Source organism: Canis lupus, chromosome 2 (genome assembly GCF_003254725.2).
Source record: "Canis lupus dingo isolate Sandy chromosome 2, ASM325472v2, whole genome shotgun sequence".
Taxonomy (NCBI): Eukaryota; Metazoa; Chordata; class Mammalia; order Carnivora; family Canidae; genus Canis; species Canis lupus.
In genome coordinates this window covers 50,994,886-51,007,471 of record NC_064244.1, presented here as the reverse complement: position 1 = coordinate 51,007,471, position 12,586 = coordinate 50,994,886, and the positions used below count along the sequence as shown (strand labels likewise).

The 12,586-nt window shown below is 42.7% G+C and overlaps 1 protein-coding gene across 8 annotated transcripts in view; it reads right to left on the bottom strand.

The window, feature by feature from the left end:
* MAST4 (microtubule associated serine/threonine kinase family member 4) overlaps positions 1-12,586 on the bottom strand; it is a 544,916-nt gene that overhangs the window by 261,783 nt on the left and 270,547 nt on the right. The window lies entirely within an intron of this gene.

Below are 12,586 nucleotides of genomic sequence, written 5' to 3'. Positions count from 1 at the left end.
GACTGAAGATTTCAGAAGCCTGGGTACCCAGGGATGCTTACTTGATAACAATAATTAAAGAATAGGAAGCCATGAGTCATCAGGCTATTTAAACTCCAAAGAACACAGTATAAATTTGAAAGACTTGACTAAATTTAGTTTTTCATTCCCATAATTACTTTTTTTTTTTTTTTTTTTTTTTTTTTGCCTTCCAGGAGCTTGAGCATTATCTTTTGAAAGGTACTTCCCCCTCAGCTCCACATTCACCTTTCCTGTCCTGTATTTTTACTGGATCCTTAAATGTGTGTCACAGACAGTGGCCGCAGATCTTCTAAACAGTACAGTTTATTCCAGCAGAGCTTACAGAACAGGGCCTTCAAAGTAGCAGACCAAGGGGAGGATGCTGCTTTAACTCTAAGAACATACCTTATTCACCGGCAAATATATTCTGTTGCAGCTCTAATAATCATATCATTGCCTAATTACAGGAAGAAACAATGAACCATCCTAGAAGCAGGAGATCTTCCTCCTCTCAAGGGCTGCAGGATTCAGTGGTGAAATGCTGTATTTTTGTTTTGTTTCATTTTCTTCCCTCTAATCCTTGATTATCTCCAAGAAATTACAGTGTTTAATCAACTTGGATGCCTGATTGTGAAACATAAATACACCTTCATTTACTAAAACCCCTAAGGACAAGAGAAAAGCTGCTGACCAAGACTGTTTGCCTTGGGAACTGAAATGTAAATAGAAAACCAGCGAGTAATTCTCTGTATGTGTATCTTGGGTTATGACAAGAATTGGAGAAATCTGTTTTGGATTTAGGTAAAAAAGAAAAAAAGAAGATGATTGGAGGCCTGGGGGGCTTGGTCAGTTAAGCGTCTGCCTTCGGCTCAGGTCCTGATCCAGGGGTCCTGGGATCAAGGGACCCCACTCTATTTCAGGCTCCCTGTTCAGGGGGAGCCTGCTTCTCCCTCTCCCTCTGCCCCTCCCACTCATGCATGCGCTCTAATAAATATTTAAAATCTTTAAAAAAAGAAAAAAGAAAAGGAATAGAAGAACTCCCTAGAAGTAATCGTTCACCAGACTATGTCTATCAGAAAGGAATCACGGAAGCCCCGCTGCACCGCAGAGGCCTAGAGCGCAGGAAAACACTGAGGTCCTGGAAGTTGATCTGATAGCAGCACAGAAAGAAAAGGAGGCTGGGCTGATGGGTTATCATCAATAACAGAGTAAGTCAGGTATTATTTCAACTTCATATGCAAATAGATCACTCAGAGGATGCAAGAGGCAAGGGCCCAAATGAATGATCCCCAAATAGTCCAATCAATCACATTCCACCAAATGACCCAACTATAAGCTACTGCTCTGCTCCGAGGGGGGGGAAAAAAAACCCAAACCTGCTGAAACAGCAAGATAACGGATAAAAACCAACTCTGTAACTCTGTTTTTAATCAGAGGTCCTTCCAATAGGTCTAGCGTGATGAGTTCCAAACAAGAAGAAAGGTTACGCCGGGTAACCCGGCCCTGCCGCTCCCCGGGACGGCAGCTGAGGCGCCAGGATGAGGGGCAGGGGACATTTAATCGGCCACTGTCAACTGACCTGAAGCTTCCACGCTAACCCAGCTGAAGGAGCTAATCCACCCGACGGTCTGAATGTCAGACTCGGGACTGGAAACTCAATTTGGTAGCAAATTGGAATCAGATGTGATGGTAATAAAGTGAGAGAAATGAATGTGCTGTGGCCAAGACCTAGTGAAGAGCGGCTGCAGATGCCAGGAGGATTCTGCTCCTGCAGAACGAGCAAGGGTGGCTCATGCATGGGGACCACACGCTCATCAATCTGCACCCGCCCTGAAGTAAATGAGCATCATCACGGCGTTTACTGCCGAAGCCCCCGTGGTACACTGTGGATGCGTCTTCATTTCGTTTTCTTAATGTCAGGTTAAGGTCACTAACACATACTTAGATAATTAGACAAGACATGTACTATTGGTCCGAGTCATAAACCAGAGCTTCCGCTTAGTCTTTCTGGAACATGCGCTAATAATTCAGCATCAGGTAAGAATCAGGGGAAGGAAGAAGAGTGGGGCAGAGAGAAAAAAGGACAGGAAGTGTCAACCTGAACTAAACAATAAGGAATCAGTAATCATCACAGGATTAAAGAAACTCCTAAGGATACCTTTAAGAACATTAAGGTTTTTAAAGTGGTTTTCACCAATTCTGATTTCTCAGTGACTTCTAACATTTTGTTAGGATCGCTGTGTAGCATTACTCACTGGACAATAGGATTTCCTCTGCCCCCCTTTCTAATAAGAGTGCTGCTAGCATGAATGTTCGCTGAAAACAAGGGTGAAGCAAAGCTAATTTTGTCTGAGAACACTGTCACTTTCTTGTGATTCCTGGGTAAGAGTGTGGACAAACAAGGGTCCCTCAAATCCAGTCAGAGAATTCCCAGAGAATCCAGGAACAAAAGAGCCCTCACAAATGACTCTGCCTCTTTCCCCTGGCCAACCTTGGCCTTGAAGGGAGAAAATAACTTGTCTTATTCATGAAGGCAAGAGAGGAAATCTGCAGTGTTTAATATGGACAAGCAATTTCCACAATGGTAATTTAAAATATATATACTATTTAGTAAGTATTTAATAGTTTTACATCCACAAATAAAACGATATGGCCACATATATTCGGGCAATCTTTGAGCTATTCTTTTTATTTTTTTTTTTTTTTTTTTTTTTTTTTTTTTTTTTTTAAACTTTTTTTTTATTAATATTTTTTATTTATTATTTATGGTAGTCACAGAGAGAGAGAGAGAGAGAGAGAGGCAGAGACATAGGCAGAGGGAGAAGCAGGCTCCATGCACCAGGAGCCTGACGTGGGATTCGATCCCGGGTCTCCAGGATCGCGCCCTGGGCCAAAGGCAGGCGCTAAACTGCTGCGCCACCCAGGGATCCCTGAGCTATTCTTTTTAACTGATGGGTCATTTTGTAATTGGAAAGAGAAAGGAGATTTGAATATGTTACAAATAATATACGTAGGTACCCCCTCTCTAAGAGGTGGAACTTAATTCTCTTCCCCCCTGAGACTGGGCTGGATTTAGTGACTTGCTTCCAAAAATCGAACAGAGAAAGGGAAAAATAACAACTTTCCAGGAGAGAAGCCTGACAGACAAGGTCTTAACCAAGTGATCAAGGTTAAGGCCACCTGATAAGTCTTGTTGCTATCACGTGCCCCTGAAGTGAAGTGATGAGAAGAGGCCTCACCTCTCCGGTTTTCTTTCTAAAAATCCGTAAGTCCAGTCTAATCATGAAAAAACATCACGCAAACCCTTGTTGAGGGTCATTCCAGAGAACTGATCAGTACTCTTTAAAATTGCCAGGAATGTAAAAAACAGGGAACATGTGATAAACCGCCAGAGATTGAAGAAGGGAAAGATGATGACGAAACACAATCAGTGTAGGATCCTGAGGTGGGTTCTGTATCATTAAAAGGCTGTTAATGGAAAACCTGCTGATGTCCAAATAGTCTGAATTCAGTTAATATAAGTACCGATGTTAATTTAATAGTTCTGACAAATAAATTAAGACTATATAAGACATTAACATAGTGGATGGGGCACCTGGGTGGATCAGTTGGTTAAGTATCTGCCTTTAGCTCAGGTTATGATCTCTGGGTGCTGGGATCGAGCCCCGCATCAGGCTCCCTGCTCAATAGAGGGCCTGTTTCTCCCTCTCCCTCCCAAATAAATAAATAAAATTATTATCTCTCTCAAATAAATAAAAATTCTTAAAAAGAAAAGATATTAACATAGTGGGAAAGTATAGAGAAATTCTCTCAAAGGTCTTAAAACTTTTCTGTAAATTTAAAATCATTTCAAAAAATCTAAAAAAGTTCTTTCTCACACAGAAGAGACAGAGGTAGGGAGAAAAGTAAAACTGGGGGAGGATGGAAGGGATGAAGAAACAAATATCTAAATATTCTAAGCTTATTTTAAGGAAACATTTAATCTTAATTTTTAGGAGATTCTATAATCTATGTGAACCTACTTGGGTAGGCCCATCCACGAAGACAGCCAAGTTGAAAAACATTTTTATAGAGCCTATAAAAGAACCAGATGTGGAATAGGAGAGAAATCAAGGAAGGGTCTCAAGTTTTCTCTCTGAGCAAATACAGTTTGAGGGCAGAACAGTTTTGTTTGGACACGTTTCATCCAAGAGGACTCTAAGGATCCCAAACAGAAATTTCCGAATAGGTGGGTGGACTTCTATTAGCCTGGATTCAGGGAAGACATTGGGGCTGAATATATAGACTTTGGAGCTTTATGACCCTTTAAGATGGTAGATAAAGCCATGGGCTGGTTGAGACAGGAAAAGAACAAGAAGAAAAGAAAGAAGTGCACGTTTATGCAAGGTCATGGGCACCACAACATTTAAAATCTGCAGGCGGCGAGAATCTTGCTACTTGTTGTTAAATGGTACATTGCACAATGCAGCCATCGGGGTTCTTGATAATAAAAGAAATTGAGTAAGGCTACAAATAAAAAATGCAAATAAAAACAATAGATTCCATAGACACCAGTTCTCACACAGGTGACAAGATGGAAGCACAGACAAGATCAGAAAATAGGAACCAGGGAAACAAATTTTTTTGCAGATTTTATTTATTTATTCACGAGAGACACAGAGAGAGAGGCAGACACACATGCAGGGGAGCTTGATGCGGAACTCGATCCTGGGATCACGACCTGAGCCAAAGGCAGATGCTCAACCACTAAGTCAGGTGCCCAGGAACCAGGAAATTAAACCCCAGAAAACAGGGACACCCTCAGTTAAGACATCTCCATAACTGAATGCTCAACTCAAGCCCAACCTCCAGGGAGTATATCTTAACTACCTGTGTACCTTTCCCTCATCACTCCTGGCAGGTTCCCATTCCTTCTGAGTATTAGGGTGATCACACCTGGGTCTCTGCCTCAACCAGAAAAGGTATACACAAAATGCTCGCTGGGTTTTCCTATCAATTTTCCTTGATCAAAGCCACATACTCGCTTTCTTTAAGTAACAGAAGAATACGAGATCCCTTCACCAGCACACTGGGAGAACTAGTCATTCATAAGCTCACTAGATCACTGAGCAGTACAAGCACTCTGCACGTACAGACAAACCATTAATTTTAGGGAGAGGGTTCAAAGAACCAAGATGTGGGGCAACGTATCAGGCACTGTTAGGGGCACCTGAGGAGGACACAAGATATGACTGATTTAAAAGCTAGCTGGGGAAATGCCTACGCACACAAGAAAAGGTGCCACCAGCTATGAGATTATGCAGTTTAACTCAAATGTGAAATGCTGACAGTGGAGAGAAAATAAAAGGAGATGCGGTGGTTCTGAACGCAGCCAGGCTACACATTAATATCACCCAGGGAGCTTTTAAAAATATGGATGCCTGAACCCCACCCCTGGAGATCTAGAGGGAGAGTGGTTTGTGTAACTTGTTTAGTGGAGGTTAGTATGCATGTATGTATGTATTTATTTAGAGAAAGCACGCACATGAGTTGCATGAGGTGGGGGTTGGGCAAAGGAAGAGGGAGGGAGGGAGAGAGAGAATCTTAAGCCAGGCTCTACACCGGGGCAAGGGCTTGATCCCACGACCCTGGGATCATGACCTGAGTGGAAGCCAAGCATGGAACACTCAACCAACTAAGCCACCCGGGTGGCCCCAGTATTTTTAAGTCCCCTTAAGGACAATGAGTATGCATAAACCATTTGTCTTTGGACTTTTTCCTTTATGAGATATATTAGTTTTCTGGCACTCATTACAATAGGGAGCTTTTTATTTTTAGGCTTTTGGTTATTTCCTTTGCAAGTATGAGGGCAAGGGAAGGTCTAGTGGAGCTCCCTCTACCCCGCAGGGTGTAAAGTAAGCTAGGAGTATAGATTCATCTGGGAATCGGATCCCCTGAAGAAGTGATTTTGTTCCCTTTTTTCTGGCCTCCATCTCTGAGTGTCCCTTGTGAGGGCAGAAGCACAGATCAGTTGAGCTCACACTATGTGACACTTGGGTTAGAATTAGAGCTGTGATTAACAGCAGCTTATGTTCAAGCAACGCTACAGCGGCCCATCAAGTACTTGGTTTTCTGCATCAAAATCCTGTAGAGTAAAGCTAGTAAAGCTGGAAAAGCAGCAGGTAGACCTCTACAGATAGCTTTGGGCATTCATCCCATTCAACCTATAAAGCATGACTAAAATCCCCCAGGGGGAATGTGAGATGGGTGGAGAATCTCAAAGGATCGTCCCTTTCTTCCAGGTTCGGTTTCATTCTATTTTTGTATCCATAAACGCTTACATGTATTTATTTGTGGTAGCAAAGTTCAACAAAATCAACCAGAAAAGGTATACACAAAATGCTCGCTGGGTGAAATTTCCTATCAACTTTCCTTGATCAAAACCACATACTCGCTTTCTTTTAGTAACAGAAGAAAGTGGTTACCATCCTGCTTTCTTGCCAGGTTTGGCTTTGAACCCAAGCAATCAGCTATCATCCTCATGACTTGGCACTAGGCTCACAGGCTCTTTCTACAGACAAGGTTTCTAAGTCACAATGTGGCTAGCTGTCTCTTTTGGTTTTGTACATTCTTCTCAAAAACTCAGTCTAAGAAATTTTATAACATAATCACCTGACAGGACACTCACCACGTTTTCCCATTGGGAGCCCAGGGGAGACTAGCAATTGCCCATGGACACAAAGCCAGGAGATGCTGGTAGCAAAATCTGAACCAGGGTCATCCAGTTCCAATTCATCTCCCTACAACGCACTGTGAAAATGTCAGACAGGGGGCAGAGTGGTGGTGATGTGAGGCACTGAGAGGGGGTCTGAATGAGTACACATGCAGAGAGGGCTGGAATTAATAACAAAAGAGGACAGCCTTTCCTCTGAAGAAGAAGAAAGGTACTGGTTGTGAACAGGTACCTTTTAAAGAAGAGCAAAGTCAAAGTGAAGCCATTTACTTGGAGGTCTGTAATTTCAGAAACACATAAATCACAATCTTCTGCCAAGGGTGAAGCCAAGGGGCGCACGTAGGGACCAAAGCAAGCAAACGGGGGTCTTTTATTGTATCATGTAGTTTTTAATAAGGGCCATTGTGGGAGGTGCTGTGCCGGGTCCCAGGGATAAAGGGCTTCATTTGCTACAAAACTGAATGTTGAAAAACCCGGAATAGAGGCCTTTTTCAAGTATCCGATAAGTACCACAGGAGGAGGTCATCAGTTTTCTGTAAAGAGGGTCAGTACTGCTTATCACCCAACCACCCACCTGTTCTTTGTGCTAACAAAAACCTGGCGGACCCAACACTACACTTGACCTCAAGACTTAATTCAGGTTAAGTGACACTAATGACAAAGTTCACTAGGTTGGGCCAAAGTAAGTGGGTTCAAAGATGGCATGTGATTCAATTTGGGGAAAGGAAGATGCAGAACAATGTTTCTTCCAGGATCCAAGGAAAGAACTCCCTCCACCTTCCAAGAGAGCTAGCAAGAAAGAAGGAGCGTTAACCCCAAGAAGCTAATGGCTGGGGGAGACAGACACGGAAGGTGGCAGAGAAGACAGATGGCTAGAAACTGGGTCTTGGGTGATGACTTCATACACGATACATGAGCCAGTCGATTCCCTTTACCGTTGGAACCAGTTTAACTTGTGTCTTCTGTTCCTTGCAGTTCAAGTATTCTCCAGTGACCTACTACTTGCACCTGGTTTTTCTTCAGCAGCATCTGGGAGTTGGCTTAAGGCATCCCCAGGAGTGGGTAAGAGAAGAGGTATTCCAGAAAAGAGAAGAGACACAGCAAGGTAGGATGGAGTGAGACAGTACAGAGCTCTTAATAAGCCTGAAATGGCTGGACACTGAAGGGAGAGGGAAAAAGGAAAAAGAAGGCGGAAGGAAAAAGGTAGAAGGTCCTGTCTGCCAACAGGACGAGAATGTGGAGGCAGAGACAGGGTTAAATCACAAAGTGTTTGGAAGAGCCCCCCTTTCAGGCAACAGGGAGCTCCTCTAAAATTTTAAAGAGGAGAAATATTTGTAGTATTTTAAAGAGGAGAAAAAGATGGGTCAGATCTGCATCTAAAAAGGATCACTCTGCCACCAGGGTATCAGACGGCTTAGGACAAACAGGAAAGGAATTACGTGGTTGGCAAAGTTGCCTGTGAAGTGTGGTGGAGTAGGGACCAAGGAAGAGGCGGCGAGGGGGTCAGAGAGGAGCAGATTCAAGACATTTAATGTGTACAGGATCCGCAAAGTGTGGAAAATAAATGCTTAACTAATGGGAACATTTAGAACCTCAGGAGCTAAGGGCAGGGTGCCGCAGAGATCAGGAAAACAGGGCCATCCAAAAGCACAGAGAACCTTTCAGAAGGAATGGACGAGGGGACAGAAAAACCATTTAAGTGAGACCACAGGGTCCCTGATGGGCAGGAACAGGAGATCAAGTTCCAGTGTAAGGTAAGGGCAAGGGCCAGCACCTGGGGTCAGCACCTGGGTCTCCCTTACCTGAAAGTGACATCAGTCATCACAAACCCCCTTTTCCACGTTACGGTTTGTACACACAGGGTAGAAGCGTTTCTTCTTCACTAAGCTCATCTGCCTCCATCCACTGAAGAGCAGCATCTCGCATCTGCTGTGTGACGGACGTCCCCTCGTCCCCTCCTCGGCAGCATTTCCCCTCCACGGAACCAAGACACAGGCAGGTCGAGGAGCTCACAGAAGGTCGCAGAGCTGGGGAATGGCTTAGCCGCACTCTGAACACGCATCAGCCAGAGTCCAAAGCAGTTTAATTATTTTTCATGCTCACCAAGGGTCTGTCTGTCCCAGGACCCCACCTCATGGAGGCCACCAAGCAGCGTTCAGAGTGGACAACACGCTGGCAGTTACTCCCAGAAAGGGGTGCTACAGAGTCTGGCTGCTCTTTCTAAGCAAATTTCACACAAATTGTTTCTTACACACCGCTTGTATTTGAAGTCAAGCCCTAAAAACACGTTACTTGTAACGCAGACCTTTGAAAGTAGACAAAGTGTAATGAGTCAAATATCTGGCTAAGTCCAAGTAAATGAACAAATGAAACAAGCTTCCTCTAGCAGCCGATTATGATGGTTCCTGACGTTTCCTAACATGTTAGACCCCTGATTTCGAAAAATCAAGCTTGGGAAGCAGGTATTTGTAACCGGACTGCCTTCCAATTCGGTATTATATAAGGGAAACCTACTTCAAAGTCAGCGTCTACACTTCCCTACATGGGGTGCTGAGGAACAGCCAGTACTTACATCTGCAACAGCTCCAGTTCGCTGAGTGCTTACTGTATACTAAGCAAAGGGCATCTATTTCCCCAGGGTTAGTAGCTTCCGGCACGGTGCAATTTTATTTTATGTACTCATTTTGTCCTCTCAGAACAAAGGACTACTTCTTTCAAGAGAAAGCGTGTCCTTGTCAAAATTAAAGAAACTCCTTTTGATCCAATTAGAGGAGCCACAGTCCTTCACAACAAAAGAGGCCAAACAAGAGAACATACTAGAATCAACCAAACTTCAGGCTAAGAAGAAAAAAAAAAAAAAAGCCTCATTTAAGCTAATTGTATACTTCACAGTGATCAAATAGACGAGCTCTAGATTCACAGATGCGTGTATTCTAATACAAGTCAAGGCTAGAAAGCGTCCTTGAAAATTTTCCTTACCGTGTCTGGGACTCAGTCTCCTGAATTATAAAATGAGGATATGACAATTTCTGCCCCAAGGTATTAAGAAGATGAATGAGAATACGGGCCCTGCATTTAGCCCAGGTCTCCAACACGAGAGGTCCCTAACCGTCCGCTAGAGCTCTGTGAGCACACTACTCACATTAGACAAGGCACCTGGGGCACTTGAGAAGAGCTCCGAGAACCACAGAAACAGGGGAGATCAAAGAAGCACAAAACACCTCTCCACCCCTCCTCCTCCTCCTCCTCTCTCAATGTGGAACTCGGCCACTGTTCTGGAACCACCTGGAAGATGTGAAGCCCAATTGGGCTTCAGCGAAGTCACACACTTCCTAATCATCAGGAAAATGCTTGTAGCAGAAGATCAAACACAAAAGCCTAGACCTTTCGAATTTTAATTGCCTTTAAGACAAGTGCAAGTTTGGAGATCCTTCAGGACTATAAAACTAAGATCACTGTGGACAAGTTTTGTGATTTTCTTTTTGCCCCTTAGAAGAGTTATTTTGAAGATCTTGATAAATACGTGTATCGGCCTTGCCACTTAACTAGGCTTCTTGTTACTCGGGGAAGCCTGTGACCTATGGTGAGCTTAGATAAAAAGGCAACACTGCACAGCTGTGCCCCACCAAGCTTGGCAATTTTTTCAGTTCTTCCATCCATTACCCGCAAATTATAGTAAATTCAAAATATTGATCCGCACACCCCTATATGGGAAGAAAGTTACCATCGACTTTTATTGCTTATTGTTGGGTACAATTCCCTGGAATCAATAAAAGCTACAATGTTCATAAGCTTCTAAAAAGCTAGTTAATACAGTGGATATGAGACACCTCTTAGGATCAGTAGAAATCTATAGGATTCTTCAATAGAACAGTAGCTGGCAAACAACTTCAATGTTCAAAAGCCTTATTTGATTTTAGAATCTTCTCATTACCCGGGAAAACATATCTATGACTGGAAATAAAAATTAAGCAATTAGAAAGAACCCTGCTTAATGGATCTTCACTTTTACCTCTTGGCCCCCTGGCATTCCCACACTCACGTCACTGTCCGATCCAGAGGCAATTATAAAGAGTTGTGGTCATTTTTTAAAAAGTGTACCTAACACCAATTGAAGATAAGTTTTCTTGACAGTAGCTTCCAGGTTCGATCAAAGGAGACCAGTTTGCCCATAAACAATATTTCAACTGCCCTTAATTCAAAGAATCAATATCCTTTTATGAACCAATTCTTAAAAATCAGATAATAATTCACAGGTTCCATTAAAATTACGGACAGCCTTAATACAAAAAGAAAAGGGCTTTTTATAGAACCAGGAATCAGAATTGGATGAGACTATCAGACCAGTGATAGAGAATTTATTCAGCCGAGATTAATCATTTTTATTTACTAAGGACACCTTAGAGTTTATCTAGCAGTCACTCTTCTGAAAGCCCATTTTAGTGTAGAAATTTACTGGCAAATCAGCTCCAGGGAGCTCTTGAAGTGCCGAATGAAGCTAATACCCACAAGCCTGCTTTCTTCTGACACTCTTCTCCATCTAAATGCAAAAGACGACACTTAAAATGTACATATAAAATGTACGAGGGTGATGGAAGATTAATGACACACATATTCAAATAATCAATAATGTGACTTAAGCCTTTAATGGTACTGAAATTTATTGTGAAGAGGTCACAGAAAAAAATAAACAATTGGCTTGCAGGGGATATATTTTACTTAGTAAGTAATAGGTCCTATTTGTTAAAGGGTACGGTGTGTGACTTTTAAAATTATTTCCCCCAGTGTGCTCTTTCAAATAATAGAAGATGCTGGAATTGGGAGCCCCAAGACTGATGAACATGAGGTAAGGTATCTCCTATTTCCTACTTCACACCATCCCCTGTGTAACCACCACGAAAACCGGCCCTGCCGTGCCTGCTGCCTCAGTGCCACCAACCAAGTGCTGGGCACTGAGCTTCATGTTTTCTCATACGGGATTTCCCCAAAGACTCACTCCAGCCCTGCAATTACAGAAAGCGTGACCACCATGTTTTTTCAGAGAGGAAACTGAGTTTTGGAAAAGTTATACTGTGATTTGCTCAAGGTCAGAGACCTCATGTTAAGGACAGCAGAGCAAAGACCAGGGAAGGCTAACTGACCTCGTTTCCATAGTCTATCAGCCGTGGACTGTTCCAATGTTCAACTGGTGAACATTTTTATGTGAGATGTAATAAATCCTTATTTGTTTAAACTATTAGTGTTATTTACAGTTAAGTATATTCCTGATACTCTCCAAAAAGAGCTCATACTGAACTTTCCAAGTCACCTTTGGAGCAGTGTATCCAAAGGCACATGAGGTGTCAAGACAACCTGGGCACCATCAACTATGAGCACTAGAAGGGCTGGTGTTCGTTACCCAGAGAAAATGACCAAATGTTCTTTCAATTAAGATTAGATTCTACGAGAAACCAAAACTTTGACAACATTGATTACAGATCCGTCGACGTGGTTCCTTTTTTCAAAACAGATTTGGGAGGGCTGCACAGTGTGTGTTAATGACTTTGAAGTTAACCAAAGAGACTCCAAACGTAACGGCATCACATTTGTGACAGTTAATTAGCAGAAAATATTACAGTGCAGTGAAGTTTTCGCCTTTTTTTTTTTTTAAGCATCAAAAGCAATAAAAGGCTTTGGGTTTTTAATTGCTTCTTCCCAAAGATTGAATTCTGTTCTCATTGCAAAGATAGAATCCTTCTCTCAAAGTCAAAGTGATCCCTTGTGATGTTTTTTGGATCACGAGGACTACATGTTTAAATTTGAGACCTAAGAAAGTTTTCGTACGGTGGCCTCTCATTTTTGTTGACTGAAAAAATAAAGCAATTTCCAAGAAGG